We start from the raw sequence: 17,802 nt of genomic DNA, 5'->3' as shown, positions 1-17,802 counted from the left end.
TAGATGAAATTAGTGAATTGCACCCCTCCCCCCATGATACCCTAGTGTGAAAAGCTGGATTGAGGGTGTCTAATGCATCGTTAGTCTCGACTCAGGTTTCCATGTTTAAGGGGTTTCCAGGTTGGATTACTAGACTCAAGATGCTTACCTCAGAGTTATACATTCTTGAGATCTGGATAGGACCTGGAAACAAGATCTGGATAGGACCTGGATAAGATCTGGTCGGATTAGGGTTGACAATAGGCAGTGGATTTATTCCTTATGAAGAGCAGTAGATATTCTATATATGGGAAAGTTATAAAGTTTCTTGATTATATAAAAGGGTTTCGGTTCAATATACAGCACATTTACTTTCTCATTGTCAACTTTACTCACGCAGGTTCAAAATCTCCAAAGTATTGTTTACTCAATGTTCAGTATCTCCGGAGTAGTATTTACTCAATGTTTAGTTTCTCCGGAATTTTGTTTACTCAATGTTTAATATCTCCCAAGTATTGTTTACTCAATGTTTACTAGCTAAGGAGTATTAGTGTTCACTCCATGTTTAGTTTCTCCGAAGTAGTGTTTACTCAATGTTTAATATCTCCCAAGTATTGTTTACTCAATGTTTAGTATCTTCGAAGTATTGTTTACTCAATGTTTAGTATCTCCAAAGTATTGTTTACACAATGTTTAGTATCTCTGAAGTATTGTTTACTCGATGTTTAGTATCTCTGAAGTATTGTTTTCTTAATGCTTAGTATCTCCGGAGTAGTGTTTACTCAATGTTTCATATCCCTGGAGTAGTGTTTACTCAATGTTTAGTATCTCAGTAGTATTGTTTTCATAATATTTAGTATCACCGGAGTATTGGTAACTTAATGTTAAGTATCTCTGGAGTTTTTACTCAATTCTCAGAGTTATAAGAATACTGACGAGGAAGTTGCTTCTAGATCAATTCTATTCTAAAATTTTAATTTCACGTAACGGCCATTTCGCAGTTTATTTAGCAATTCTAGATTTCCAATAAAAATAGAATTTTAGACATCAATATTTTATTAGTTTTCTTTGCATCCTTTGTTAATGCAAGTTGTGTATTTATGTTGGACGTTAAACAACATGTTCCTGACGATTCACAGCTTAGATTAGAATCTGGTATGCGGAGAAACAAAGAAGGCATTCAGGCACTAGATAAACAATGAAAACCCGTACTTGAAGTATCATGAAAGGATTGTTTGTTTTGGAGTCTGGTGTTCAGTATTATACTCTGCTACTTGAGCTTGGTCAAGGGTTGGGCCACTCTCCGCTAAGAATTGTATTCTCTTATTTTTGAATGATAAACATGGGAATTCGGTGACGACTTTCAAATCGCCTTCGTTCCATCCGGCTTTTTTCATGATCATAATTATTGCAGTATTCCAGCTTTAACATCTAATATCGAAAACGCTTGGTCTTGAGATTTTCAAAATGTGGTCTATCATTCTATCATTTTTGTATCTTCAAAATTGACGGAGATACTGCAAAACTTGTATATAAATATCAATGTATTTAATAAATCAAATAATTAATAATTTATATCTTCGTCAATTTTTTATATACAAGAAAGGTTGACCACTTTACTAAAAGCTCGTCAGACGTACTGTCTCGTTTTTTGCCATGCATGAGATATCAGAAATCAAAGGCAACTTTCAATTTGTCTCTCAATTCAAATGTTTATTGGAACACCCTGCAAGAAAATACATTTGAAATTCAAAATTTTGAACCGATTTGTTTAAGTCTCAGTATGGACACCAGTCTTGGTTTCATAGTTAATTGATAACAGGATAAATATAACGGTTTGTTATACTGTTTTTGTCCATCATCTAACACGAGTTGATGTAAGGAACAATGAAAATACTGTACAACCCCCCCCCTGCCCCGCCCCATTCAAGCTGGCCATTGCCATGGTTGTCCCTTAACCCCCTGTCTAGTTCTAACAATAGATTCAAGTTTTTAAAACAATTTGAAAATGTTAAATTTAACTCTTTTCAAATACTTCGAGTGAACGCTTGACATGCGGAATTTATCTTTGAAGAAAGATGTCGGAAAATTTATTATTCAGACATTTGAAGAATGTATTTAAATCTAACATTGCAATTTTTCCTTCAAACCTTCATGCAGTTCTTTTCATATTAAATAAGCTTTTTTCAACTTGCATCTTTTAAACAAACCCAAATGGTAAAATTTCCTTTTCAGACCGTGCTTCGCGCTTAAATGAAGTTTTGTTTAAAATCAATCTTTGTATCTCACCTGTTATTCATAATTATTTATGTAAAAACATCCAAGTAAATTAAATACTGGAGGCCTAACAAGGGTTTAAAAATAACTTTCTCGTAAATGTTTCTCCTTTTTCTTCAGGGTATTGAATCCTTATTTATTCTTTACTGATCAGCCCGATAAATCACCTTTTTCTGCATTTTTATTAATTTCTCTAACCTTTATGCAATTACGTTCTAGTTTGATTTTAGTTTATAATTGTGACAAGTGAGAAAGGATTGTTGGGGTTAGTCTAAGCTGGCTTGATTTTGAGTAATTGGTTGGGAAAGGATATTTTATTAGTGATTGACCCCAGGGTTGGGGGGGAGGGGCTCTATCCGGTATCCGGAGCTGAGATGATTTATCAAACCTGAACCAGGATTACGGGGCCTAACCTCTAAATGTCAGATGCAGTTTCTTAGGAATTGATTTAAAGAAAAATTAAAGTTAAATGATACTTTAATGCAAATAAATTACAAAAGAGATCGAATTTCTGGCAGATATTGTGCATATATTTGCATTCAGAAAAAAATTTGCAATTTTTTTTACTTATGTACAGGGTGTCTCTAAAAAGTATGTGTTTAAGTTATTTTGTCTACTAAAATGCCGTTTTAATCTTTAAAGGTAGACACTCTTGTTCACATAGATGAGTGGATTTTGCTGGCATACCTGTTTAGGGCGGGGAAACCGTTGCAAGACAAGGACACGCCTCTTTTACTGATTGTTAATGGTTCTATTCCGCTCCATTTCACACAAGATAAAAATACATATATTTATACTTTGATGAAAGCGTCAGAAGCGATAAGAGATTGTTAAATCATATTTTAGGTTTAAAATATCCACAAATACGTTCAGATTACATCTTGATGAGGGGAAAAACTGAGAAATGAAACTTTAAAAATATAATTTTTTGGTCCAGGTTTTTATTGCTTGTGTGTGTATAGTTGACAGTGTAGTCAGGTGTAACAATTTAACTTGCTGAATGTAAGTACTAGTATTTCTTAAAGGAACTGTAGACGTTGATTCAAATGTTTACCTGCATCATTCATAAAAGGATAATTTTTAGTTGAAATTTTTCTCAATTAGATAATTTCCCTTTAAACATGCGCACTACATGAAGATGCAAAGCTTATATGTATTTATAAGGTGGGGGCAAGGTTACCCCCCCCCCTTCCATCCTCTTAGTCTTGTTCTTCATCTTCTCTAGGTTAATTACATAATTCCATATACGTTAACTCACTTGATAAGCAGACCCAGTTCAGGTGTAATACATGATTTTTTTAACCTTATATTTGTTTGTTTATCCTACGATTTCCTTAATACGGTTGAACCAAATGGAAAAAGCGATGTTAAACATTGTTTTTTTTAACCGTTCTTGTAACGACAAAGAAAGATTTGATGAAGATGGAAAAAATGCAGTTTTCAATTGTAACGTGAAGGTTCATTATGGTTTAAAGACTGCAAAAATTCTAGCTACACTTTAATCTTCAAGTAGGTGTGGTGTTTCTTATATTTAAGAGAAGGTCAGGGAGGAGGGGGGGGGGGTGTATCTAGAAGATGTGACTCTTACGCAACGTATTTTAATATTTTAGAATCAATACTACACGTAGAAATTACATTTCTAAGCAACCACACTTGGGCAATACATTGCTACTCAAGCACACTTGACACACTTAGTAACAAAATTGCAACTTAACCACACTTGGTCCCTACATTCTACTTCAAAACACTTGGCTACTACGTTTGAACCACACTTGGTCACTGCATTTATAGTAAACCGCATTTGGTCACTACAATTATATTCAACCACACTTGGTCATTACAACTATAATTCAACCACACTTGGTCACTACAACTATATTCAACCACGCTTGGTCACTACTTCATTTATTTTAAACCAACACATGGTCACTACATTTACACTCAACCGCACTTAATCACTACTTTTATATTTAATCACACTTGGTCACTACTACATTTATATTGAACCACACTTGGTCACTACAAAAATATTCAACTACACTTGGTCACTACAATTATATTCAACCATACTTGGTCACTACTACATTTATATTAAACCACACTACATTTCTACCACTTAATCAAGTCACAGCATTGCTATAGTCATACATTGTCAATGCATGGTCACTACATTGCTAGTCAATGGTGCACTTAAAGCCGGAGAAAACCAGAGAAATTTTTTATTCATCTGAATAAATAATGTGAGAGGATGGATCGATATTTGCGAGGATTAGATTGATCATATATTTAACAAGGTGGGGGAAAGGAAATGTGAAAAAATTATTTGTAGTATATATATTTTATATCTTCTATATAATAAAGCTTTTCGCTCATATATATATATGCTAGATATAGCTGGCCAAACGGCTGGACCGAATGGGCTGAAATTTTTTGAGGCAAAACTTGATTACCGGACCCTGGGGTAGCTTAGGCTAAATTTTTTATTTCAAAATTCGATTTTTAAAAAATTCCACGGGCAACTCCGGGCACTTCAGCTTGTATTATATAATAGTGTTGGTAATGATGAGGAAGCTAAAAAGATTGGATTAAAAGAAGAAAATATAGACATGGAAAGGGGAAAAAATTAGACTAAAAGAGGAATTAAAGAAGAAATGTAAATGAAAAGAAAAGGATGAAGTGAGGAAAGATAATGAAGATGTGATAATATATTAGAAAGGAAGGAGGGAGGGGACGGGAAGAGGGGCCGAGGGGGAGGGGGAGGTGGCAGGATGGTATTGTCACGATGTCAGGTCAGTTGATTAAAAAGTTAACGAGGTAAAAATGGTTCGGGGAGCTGATAAATGATTGTGTTGATAATTTTAATTAATGTGAACGAACATGGGGCTTCCCCCCCATCCTCCCCCCATTCTGCTTTACACTTCTTTGCCCCCCTCCACCTCTCCGGTAGCCTGATTAATTACTGTTCATGAGTTGGTTTATCAAAACTTTTTATCTCAAAGTTTCATCTCTCCGGTTAATCATTTCAAATATTTACTGCTCCTCCCTTTGTAATCATCAAACCAAGTATCTCCAACCTTGCCTCAGCCCTGCAGCTCCAACCCTGATCCATCCCTGCTCCAACCGAGTATCTTTAACCCTGCTCCAACCGAGTATCTCCAACCCTGCTCCAACCGAGTATCTTTAACCCTGCTTTGTCCTTCACCCAACCCTAATCCAAGTGAGTATCTCCTACCCTGCTCCAACCCTACCACAACTGAGTATCTCTTACCCTGCTTTAACAGAGCATCTCCAACTGAGTATCTCCAACCCTACTCCAACCGAGTATCTTCAACTCTACTCCAACGGAGAATCTTCACCCCTACTCTAACCAAGTATCTCCTTCCCTACTGCAACAGAGAATCTCCAACCCTACTCCAACCAAGTATCAGCAATTCTGCTCCAACCCTCCTTCAACCCTGCTCCAACCCAGTATCTCCAGCCATGATTCAACCTTGCTCCAACCCATTATATCCAACCATGGTTCAACCATACTCCAACCGAGTATCTCCAATCCTGTTTCAACCCTACTCCAACCGAGTATCACCGACCCTACTCCAACAGAGTATCTCCAATCCTATTTCAACCCTTCTCCAACCGAGTATCACTGACCCTTCTCCAACCGAGTATCTCCAATCCTGTTTCAACCCTATTCCACCCGAGTATCACCAACCCTACTCCAACCGAGTGTCACCAACCCTTCTCCAACCGAGCATCTCCAATCCTGTTTCAACCCTACTCCAACCGAGTATCACTGACCCTTCTCCAACCAAGTATCTCCAATCCTGTTTCAACCCTACTCCAACCGAGTATCACTGACCCTTCTCCAACCGAGTATCTCCAATCCTGTTTCAACCCTACTCCAACCGAGTATCACTGACCCTTCTCCAATCAAGTATCTCCAATCCTGTTTAAACCCTACTCCAACCGAGTATCACTGACCCTTCTCCAATCAAGTATCTCCAATCCTGTTTCAACCCTACTCCAACCGAGTATCACCGACCCTTCTCCAACCAAGTATCTCCAATCCTTTTTCAACCCTTCACCAACCCTTCTCCAACCAAGTATCTCCAATCCTGTTTCAACTCTACTCCAACCGAGTTTCACCAACCCTTCTCCAACTAAGTATCTCCAACCTTGTTTCAACCGAGTATCTCCAATTGGCCCTTTGTAATAAATCTAGTAATAACCCTAATTCGTGTGTCTTGTATTTATATAAATATGTTCATTAATTTCTGAACATTTATTACGGTCAGACGTTTTAGTTCTCGTGTAGAGAGTATAGAGTTCGAGAGCGAGTTGTATCGGGATTGATACATACTTAATAATACAGAGAGAGTTGCATCTGGATTGATACAGACTAAAGTATTATTAGAGTAAGGCATTTATTTACACCTATTTCAACCCTACTCCAACCAAGTATCTCTCCCCCTGCTCCAACCAAGTATCTCTCACCCTGCTCCAACCAAGTATCTCCCACCCTGCTCCAACCAAGTATCTCCCACCCTGCTCCAACCAAGTATCTCCCACCCTGCTCCAACCCCTAGGTTTCACTTTATGCAAACAAGATGATAAGGTTGGGTTGGGTGTGCCACCACCGCACCCCAACCTTTAAATTTTGCTAAAAATATATCTGAACCTAGAGTTCTCTAGCTGAAAGATCAAAGTTTAGATTCTAAAAGTGTTCAGATGAGAAGTGTGAAGTAAGACGGGAATGGGGGGGGGGAATAAATAATATGAAAACTTTGCTTGTATAAATGAAAATGTAATTATATAGAACACCAAACATGTATTATTATTGTATTCTACGTTGGTGAGAAATCAGCTGAAGTAAAAATTCTACTTCTAAAAAACCTTTAATCATGAGAAGAACATATTTCTCTGTTTAAAGTATGAAAAGTACATAAATACGTGTCTAATGGCTCTCTTGGTGAAAACTCTTGTTATAATTCTTGCAGTCCTGTCTCGGTACCTCCAGCTCCTCCAGCTAGAAAAATAATATAAAGAATAAAATGCAATTTAAGAAAATGAAGCACTCCACGCTAGGCAGTGCAATTCTGGTGTGTATTCTTCGAACGGAAATTCATATTGTGTTACGAGAATCCTAGGGGGGAGGGGTAGGGGTAGGTAGGAGAGTAGGTTCGGTCAAGTAATTAAATGGAAGAGGGGGGGATACGGAGAAAGCGAATTCCAAGAAACTGTTAAAGGAAACAAAAAGAATAATAAAGTGGTGGACGATAAAATTTGAAAATGGTTTGTGATTGCGGTAGCGTGTGCATAGAAGAAATATAGGAGGGGGGGGTGGAACCTGGACAGCATACAGGGGGAACCTGGACAGTATACAGGGTGAACCCGAGCAGTATACATTGCAAACCTGGAAAATAAACAGATTGAACCAAACTAAATATACATGGTGAAACAGGACAGCAGACAGGGTTTAATTGAAAAGGTGGACACTGAACAGGACAGATGATAAGTGTTTTCATCAGTTAGTACAGGAAAGGACCTTTACACAGCTGCATAATATGGTAAGGGTTAGAGAGGATGCAGGACAGGAGGGGCCGGGGGGGGGGGGGGTTCTTTCACCTGGGTTTGGTAATATCATACAGAAAATAGGACAGAACCCACCTCCCCCCATTCACACAGGTTCTTAGATCACTTCTGAATATAGTAATCAATCCACATCCTTCCTTAAGACTTGGATATATTTAACCCACCCAACCTCTTCCTTATTTCTAAAAACTACTCCTTCATTACTTTTACAATGCACTGCTGTATGCATTATGCATTATGCAGTATGGGGAGTGCACTTACTCTTTTCTACTTCACTCTGCTCTGCTCTATTTTCTGTTCTACTCTTTCATTACTTTTACTATACAGTGATGCACCGCTGTATGCAGTATGGGGAGTTCACTTACTCTTTTCTACTTCTCTCTACTCTGCTCTATTTTCTGTTCCACTCTTTCATTACTTTCACTATACAGTGATGCACTGCTGTATGCAGTATGCATTATGCACTGTGGGGAGTGCACTGCATTATGCCTTATTCTTTTTTTTAACTTAACTCAGCTCTGCTCTGCTCTGCTCTGCTCTGCTCTGAATCTATATATGCGTATCTAAATCAATCTCCCACATCCTCTCTCATCTAGTGTTCAATACTAATCATATTTTGATGCGTCCTAGATTGTTTCCCTGATGTTTTGTCAGAATATCTGGTGTAGTTCCATACACACTTCCTACTTCCTTTAACCTCCTTTAGCTCCTCCTTCCTTCCTTCTCTCCTACTGTCAGGAACTTCATCTGTCTTCATTTAATAAACATTTAATCCTTACTTTATTTTCTTCTTTTTTTCCTTCCTTTTTTCTTCTTTCCTTTCTACAATATTTGTTTCCTTACTATCCTTCCTTCTTTCTTTTCCTATCTCCTTTCTCTTTTCATTTTTGGTTTCATTTCTTTCTTTTTTTTAATGATTTTTATAAAGAACACCACAAGATTTATTTGTAAAAATTTTCCCAGGGATAACCTTGGACCTGGATTATTCAAGACCGTGTTCTCCTGACCTCCCTGGATTGTCCTGTTTCTCCTCCTCACTTTTATATGTGAATAAAATACAGGATTCTTTCTCACGCAATGGTTCTAGTCCTCAGGCTTAGACTGGAACTTGGAGCAGGCTTTTAATCCAAGAATAATAGGTAGAAGTTGGTTTGCACTTGGAGCAAAATTATTAAGAGCTTTATGTCTTTAATAATTCAAGTTTTGCACGTACTATAGATTGAACCCGATTGTGTTCCTTGTAATTTTAGAATTTGATAAACGCTGTTTCATAGTCTCCTCTCATATTTTCTACTTAACTGAACAATTTAACCTTCCTCATCTTTCTAATCTTATCCTTTCATCTCCTACTGTTAATCCAACTACTAAGATTGCATTGTAGTTAAGTGTGGAGGATAAAATCGCTAAGAATTTCAATTAGATTCTGTGAATCATTCTCCGTAATAAATGTTTAGATTGGGTTCATGTCATGGACCAACCTTAGATGAAATTAGTGAATTGCAATTAGTAGGATATAACTATAGTGATATGTAGAAACAAAGCTAGCTGCACCACTTAGACTTTTAATGCGACAAAGTAATTCCGTAAAATTCCTGGAATTAACTGAATGACGCAGGTCATGCTTATTGCTTTTTTTGGTAACAAATACTATTTAGAGTATAATTATGATGCATAATAAGATTATATCTTGAATAACAAGAAGAAAAACAAGAATAAGAATAACAAGTAGAAATATTTATGCGGAACTTGCTCTGAAGTGAGATAGCAAAATAGGATTAGGTAAATTGATTTGGATGGATTTCGAAAGTATACAGGGGGAACCCAGACAGTATACAGGGTGAACCCGGAGAGAATAAAGGGTGAACCCGGAGAGTATCCATGGAGAACCCGGAGAGTATCCATGGGGAACCCGGACAGTATCCAGGGAGAACCTGGACAGTATCCAGGCAGAACCCGGACAGTATCCAGGCAGAACCCGGACAGTTTACTGGGAAAACCCGGATAGGACACAGGAGGAACCTAGACAGTATGCAGGGGGAACCTGGACAGTATTCAGGAGTAACTGGACAGTATGCAGGAGGAACCTGGACAGTATGCAGGAGGAACCTGTACAGCATACAGGAGGAACCTGGACAGTATGCAGGGGAACCTGGACAGTATGCAGGAGGAACCTGGACAGTATGCAGGAGGAACCTGGACAGCATANAATATTAAGAATTTCTTTCTTCTTGTTTTAAAACCAATGAGGAAATGTTTGTGGAGTTAAATCCATCTGAAAAGCACAGGGAAAAACAATGCTTCCTAATTCTTAGCTTATGAAGTCATAATTTGACTGGGAAGTTAATATTTTCTTTAAAAAAAGTGATTAAGGCATCAAATTTGATTGCTCCTTGCTTATGATGCTTTCAAATGTTGATTATGATGCTTTCAAATTACACTTTGGATGCTTTACTACACGGTCAAAGCATCAAAAGTGTTGAAATTGAAAGACACAGAGTTTAATCTCAACTTCTCTTGTTTAATATCATTTCAACATTCTCATATCTGGTTTTCGCTTAGCTGGCTTTATATCATACCAAGAGCAAGGTTTGATTGTTCTTATTCATACCCGGAGAAGTTTTCAAGAATTTTTTAAAACAGGAACAAAGATAGATACGGACTTCAACATTTTGATTCTTCCTATCCATGCCCACTGTCCAGTTCGTCCAGTATAGCTCAGTTCTTGTCCTAATAAAACCTTGGTATCTAACACTACACAATAACAAAATCTCTGCGAATAATGCCCTTATATCCCAAACCTTTACTATTCTCATCCCAAGATCCAATCTATGAAATATCAAGATAATTCCTAAACTTTAAACTGGTTTCTTCTCCCGGACCCATTATTAACCATGAAAACTAGATGCAGGTTGCAAACCTAGATGCGTCACTTATTTTTATATTGGTGTAATACAGGAGTGCACGAGCAAAGGGCGTTGTCTTACCACGTGATTTTTTGAACGGGAAAGAGAGAGTTGTTTGAGTTTTGAGTTAGTGCTAATAAACAGCTTGAAATGGTGTTAATTTATTTGTTAGGGCGTCACTATATTGGATTGCGTCAGAGATAAAGTTTATCCTGAAGGTTTGGTCCATATATGTATTTGTGCATTACTGCCTGTAGTGCCTGAAGCCAGCCTGGGGACTGCTTGACCTGTGTATTAACCAAGCAACATTCCAGGCATAATTCAGGCAGTACCAACCTAGTATACCTTGTATACTTGACTAGAGAGATACTTTCCTTTTGTTAAACTAGGAAACTGTAAATTCACCGGGTCTAATTACAAGTCATAAATCTGGTAATACATAAACATAAACATGTCACGAACGAGAAAATTTGTCTAAAGGGGTGATATTTGGTCGGTACATGGATCTCCGATACCCCGCCTTTTTAAAGGGGACTGAGGATGTAATTTTGAATGGGACTCTCCAATTATTGAGTGGCAGATTCACAACGGTACCCTTCAAAATGGCTGCCTGTTAAAGAATGAGAATGACACTCTTCACTTAACCCCACAATTTCTTCGGTCAGAGTACTGCCAATCACTACATGTACACACCGAAAGATTAGTTGAGTGTGATGAGATATCCATGATTTGTCTTTAAGGATGGGTTATTTTCAAATGTGATTTATCAATCAAAGTGACTTCCAGATTTTATTTTTTCAGGAACAATGGAGGAATTCGTGAAAATTAAAAAAATTATCAGGTCAAAAACGACGATATCTTTCACATTATTGATCAGATAAAGGTTTAAGGGGTACCGTTCAGAACCTTGCTTGACACTTTTGGAAGGTCCCTGAAAATTACGTCTAAAGTTCCTTTAATGATAGGATAAGATGAAAACAGACTTAAAAATATTGGTTTCATTTACTACTCTATCCTTGTATATTTCGTTCAGTGGGAAAACAAACCAAACCAAATATTATTCTGCAAATATTGGTTTTTTATTGTGAAAGGTTGAAAATTTATGATCTTTAACAATCTTTTCAGGGTTAAAGTTAAATGCACTTTTACGCTTGGTAACATGGTTAATGAACTGTAACTTTATTTTACTACTTATATTTAAAAAAAAAAGATGTTTTGGATACATTTCTTAGACATTTTTTACATTCTAATTTTTATTGTTTATTTTAGTGTTTTGAGTTGTTTTTATGAAAAATTACATCTTTTTGGAAAGTTTGTAAACGCTCTACAGCTAAATACCATACTTTAGGGCGAGCACTTGAGTTCATTGTGCTCTTTTCTGGCATTCAATTAAGTTATTTTTCCGCTTGCCATTTAAAGGTGTATCAAATTGATTGAATGCAATCCCTTTTCTCTAGTTTATGTAAACTATTTTGTGCAATTTACTTTACAATGCATGTTATATATACAAATTGTTTACTATACACAATATAATGTATTTACATATTTAATGTTGGTGAAAGTATTGATGAATATTGACAGGGTAGATTATTACAGTGCATCAACATTTTGCGTCAATGCATCTCAGCCTACGCAATTTTGCGTCAAACAAATTATAAAGAGACGAGTACATCACTGAATATGGATGTATATACGGTACATTTTGAGCTGTACACTGTACTACACTGAAATTTAAGAAAATATTGAAGTATAGTACTTGTATGTGATGTGTGTGAACAAAACAATTTCCTTATCTTCAACAATTTGTACAGGATGTCAAAAAATAAATTTTCTAAATTCAAATAAAGTTTGGGATTATTTTATTGTGAGCTAACAGAGCTAGAAAATGCTTTTATAAACTAAAAACTAAAAAAATATATTATTATTTTATTTGGAACACTCTGTATTTCAAATTATTTTCTCGACCTGACACCCTACTTTAACTTTTCGTGGTTTTAAGTACTTTAACCTAAAGTTCAACCCTTCAAACCCAGTTTGTTAAAGAGAAAGTTGAAACAATATCATAGATTCAAACATAATGGAATGTTAGGCCTGATATCTGTAAATCAACTTCTCTTGGAATGCACTTTACCTTGTATCATAGTCCCATCTTTCCTATAGACATTGTACATTATTTTCATCATTTATGTACCTTGTACATATATATACATGCAGTACATATGTTTGTAATTTGTAATGTAGTGAATCCCTTAAATATGAAAGTCATAAAAAGTGATTGAAAAAATGTTAGGAAAGAAAAAGTATAATATTTTTTTTTTAGTATTAAAGTTTTAACTTAAAAGATTGAAAACAAATTGTATACCTGTTCATAACCATGTTAAGTGCAATTGTAATCCTTTTATACATTTTTTATTCAAGGAAAACCTGTACAATCACTGTCATTAACAATTGTACAAAACAACAGATTAATATGTTTAAAAATCCTAATGCCTAATGCAAGTCGATATCGTAAAGTACTCCCTCAAGCCAAATGCCTTGTTTTTTTGTTTTTCTTTACCAAGCTTTTTAAAGAATTGGCAAATTTATTTTCATTGTTTTGATAGCGCTTCTTTGGATTCTCAGCATTGAATCGTGTACAATAATTTAGCACGATAGTTGTATAATTTGATATTTTTGCACGCCTCTGAATTTGCATAAATGTTAGCACAATTAAAGATTGTTTAGCCAGTTTTACTCCACTTTTATTTGTTGACTTTTTTTACCATATGTCGAAGCAAATTAAAGCAATTTCTCCTTGTATGATTTTTATACTAATGTTTAACACTTAATAGATTCTTTAATTAATTTAAGCAACATCTGTTTTAATATTTGGTAATAATATAAAAATAGAAATAAATATTTTGACATCATCTATCCACTATTTTCCTAATTCACTATTTTGGTCGAATGTTATATTACTAAACTGTCCCTAGGGATAAGCAAAACAAAGAACATACCGTCCACTGAATTCTTCCTAAAATAAACAGATTTTCATGTTTTTAATGATTTTTACAGTTTGGAACTGAACACTTTTTTTGAGACATGAGGGTACGGTGTGCATCTTGGATATTTCTAGTATTGGTTATTATAGAATTAGCAGAATTCTTTGCTTGAAATAATATTAGTGTACGACATCATGATGCAGATTAAAATGATATTAGAAGTTTTAAGAGACAAGCTACTTAACGTCCCTTGGGACAATTAAGTAAAATAACGACCCGCTCGGCGATGTTTTGGTGGAAATATTCACATTTTTTATCTCAAAACGCGATAAAATAGTTAAAAACTACTTTTTCGGGACATTACAAATTCTACTTAACCCCGGGTTCCCTTAACTTTCCTGCAGGAAGTGGAACCCTTGGTAAGATACTTCTACTTCTACTTCTACTTCTACTTCTACTTCTACTTCTACTTCTACTTCTACTTCTACTTCTAACCTAAAGTAAATGTAAAACTTGATCTCTAAAGTCTTCTTTGTTGATGAACACCATGTTTGTCGAGTGTAGTCCAAATATATTTCCAAACATGGTATTTCAACTAAATATACAAGTATTTAATTACTTTACTACAATAAGATCAAGATCTAGATAAATCACACAACTATTCAAAAATAAAAGCCCATGTCATTTTAGGAATTTTATTACATGGATGTAAATTTTTAGGGTAATCCTTTCTTTTTTCATATTTAATCTAATTTTTTTTTTTGAAAGGTAATAGAAATAAAAAATTCATCATTTGTATGAAGTACAGTTATGCAAAAAATGAATAATGTTATGTAAAAAGTAAATTTACTGAATTATCTTTAAAATTGCAAATCCTAATGTAGTGAATTCTTATAAGAATATTATTCTCATTGAAATTCAAACATTACGTTCCTAAGTCTAAGGGTGAAAATTGCAAGTGCAATTAAATTCAAAACGCTGAAATTTTCAGTCAGAAGCGTTTATTAAGGACTTTTTTACAAATAAAAAAAATCTGGTAATTTGACAAAATGCTGAAACTTTCTTTGTCCAATTTTTATAATTAACAATATAAAAACAATCATTACACTGACGGTAGTAAATTTCTAATGAAAAGGTTTTTTTCTTGTGGGGATATTTATCTCCCCCCCCCCTCCACGCACCTTGTATTTGTATGTATATTGTATAGTAAGTGTATTAGAACACATGAACTTTAAACTAATGGTTAATTGATGATCTTATCTTACATATGGTTTAATTATGGTTCAATCGTAGATTAAGAATTTTTTATCCATGGAGTTTACATCAGAGAAGTCAATACAGGAAAAATTTTGAAGAAAAAATTTCATCAATTTTTTTGTATTTTTAAATTTCTGATAAGTTTTAACTGTGTTTCCCTTGTAATTGAACTGCAGTCATGTATATATATATTTATATATAGTTACAAATGACTGTAGATATGAACTGTGGTTATTGATTGACAAGGTTGAATAAGTTGAAGGTTTCTGGAATTCATCTCCAGATCGGAGAACAGTAAATATCTGTATATTTGTTGGTTTTGGAGCCGACACTGTTATCTAGTATTATACAGTTCCTGGAACCAAACTTTACATGGAGAAGAGGGATTAGGTTGTTCTAACCCAATCCTGGACATCTTACTCCAGGAGGGATTGAGAGCACTCATGTATGGTTCTGCAAACGTCAGGTTTAATCTGGAATTGATTTCCTCAGGGTTGGAAGAAGTAGTGAATTTTCTTGGATTTTGTAAAAAGAACTGGATTGAATTTACTCCAGGTTGGGGTTGAAGAACTAGCGTGTATCTTTAAATATTGGGTCAAATTCCCCAGCGTCACGCCTCACTCTTTTTCCATCCCCNNNNACGTAATATTTGACTGTTTGCAACCTTGCTTGCTCCACTAGACCAATTCCAAATTTTTATATTTCGTGATAAGCTGGTCCGTCCCTGGTTCATCCCATCCCAGCAACTGTATATGCTAAACCTGGTATTCAGTATATCAGGCAGTTCAAATTTTACAAATTATACAGAATATTTTTAGATTCGCGGGTTTCAACCATTTTTCTTTATTTTCAATTCCTTCCCAGTCCTCAACACAGTATTCCTGCTTAGATTCCCTTAAGGAATCATGGGTGTTTGCCACAAACTCAAATTTTCTAATCCTTATATATTTTGAACCTGCTGATGTATACCTTAGATTATTTATCTAACAGAATTCATAGTTTTAAATATCGAAGTTCTATGACATTTGGTTAAAAATGTACAGAGAATAAAAAATCAAATACTGTGCCAAAGACTCAATTCCTTTGTTTTTTTGTTTAGTCCCTTCTCCAATCCTCCTCCTCCCTTCTCCCATCCCCCCCTGACTCCCCTCCTCTCATCTGCTGGTAAACCATGATGTTAAGCCTGTAAGTATTTTAGTGGTAAATATGGTATACAGAGTAATTAGTAGTCAGGCAGGTGTACTCCAGGTACTCCAGTATATATATAAGGTACTTAATCAGTTTAATTCTACACCTGGATACAACCATCCATAATCCATATATATACAAATATAGAATATTCTGTTCATAAATATGTTTAAACACCATACACTAAATAGCAGCCTTCTTCGAGGAGATAACCCCTGATTCATGTAATAAACTTTTATTAACATTTTAAAAACTGAAATTAATAGATTTAGCTGTAATTAAAAACTGTATTGTTAGTTCTTGATTCCATAATTAATCGTTTTCCAATTATCTAAACCTTCAATGTTTATAGTTTTCTGGTTTAAAACGTATACTTTTAAACCAGGTGGTGTCTAGGTTATATCATTAAATAGGAAATTTAAAGATATTTTTGCACAGCTGTGTATTGCTCCTGTCATTGTAAATCTAAAATTTAGCGTTTGAAGCTTAATTTTCCTTATATTTAAAACTGGAAAAAATAATATCTTTCTCCATATGTATTGTGTAAAACCAAGTGTAATGATTCTAATTTGTATCCAGCAGTTGTATAGTGTATGATTCATGAGGAACCCTAATCTAGATATTCTAAGCTTAATTATGATAAAACTGCTCCCAACATTAAACCAGTGCATTTGAGAACCTTTATTAACCAACCCCGGAGAACTTATATTAACCATTCTTGTCTCACCCCTTTAATCTTGCTTTTTATATCCGCCCTCGATCCAGGTCACGCAAAAAGGCAAAAATAGGGTTTCTAGCTTCTCGTAATTTATGTAATTGAGCAGTTCTCCGAACCGGGAGTTATACACGCGGATAGTTTCAAATACAACTTGGATAGATGTAAAGTATAAACCTGGATAGATATTAAGGATAAACCTGGATAGATATGAAGGATAAACTTAAATAGATATGAAGGATAAACTTGAATAGATATGAAGGATAAACCTGGATAGATTTGAAAGATAAATCTGAATAGATATGAAGGATAAACCTGGATTGATATTAAGGATAAACTTGAATAGATATGAAGGATAAACTTGAATAGATATGAAGGATAAACCTGGATAGATTTGAAAGATAAACCTGAATAGATATGAAGGATAAACCTGGATAGATATGAAGGATAAACTTGGATAGATATGAAGGATAAACCTGTATAGATATGAAGGATAAACTTAAATAGATATAAAGAATAAACCTGGATAGATATGAATTATAAACCTAGATAGAAATGAAGGATAAACTTGAAAAGATATGAAAGATAAACCTTGAAAGATATGAAGGATATACTTGGATAGATATGAAGGATAGACTTGGATAGATATGATTAATATACCTGGATATATGTTATTAATAAAACCTGGAAAGATACTAAGGATAAACCTGGATAGATATTATTAATAAAACCTGGAAAGATACTAAGGATAAACCTGGATAGATAGCGCTTTTGGGTCTAAAATATGAATTTTAATAGCATACATTTAAATTTTGTGTTTTCATGAGAATGATAAAATCTCTGTCTTTAACCTAAGAAAGCCTGGAACATTTTAGAATCTTCAGTACAAAAGTTATACTGCACAGTTTAGTAT

General features: G+C 35.0%; 1 protein-coding gene across 3 annotated transcripts in view; it reads left to right on the top strand.

Annotated features, from left to right (window-relative positions):
• LOC111698767 (rap1 GTPase-activating protein 1) overlaps window positions 1-17,802 on the top strand; it is a 51,423-nt gene that overhangs the window by 23,630 nt on the left and 9,991 nt on the right. The window contains exon 1 of one of the 3 annotated variants that reach the window (XM_023469196.1): window positions 11,216-11,589. The exons of the other annotated variants lie outside the window; for them this stretch is intronic. The gene's annotated coding sequence lies outside the window, so the exon portion shown is untranslated. Of the gene's footprint in view, window positions 1-11,215; window positions 11,590-17,802 lie in introns of those variants that run through there. 3 annotated transcript variants of the gene reach the window in all.

Source organism: Eurytemora carolleeae, unplaced genomic scaffold, assembly GCF_000591075.1.
Source record: "Eurytemora carolleeae unplaced genomic scaffold, Eaff_2.0 scaffold109, whole genome shotgun sequence".
In the NCBI taxonomy this organism is placed as follows: Eukaryota; Metazoa; Arthropoda; class Copepoda; order Calanoida; family Temoridae; genus Eurytemora; species Eurytemora carolleeae.
This window is presented reverse-complemented; position numbering and strand designations above follow the sequence as displayed.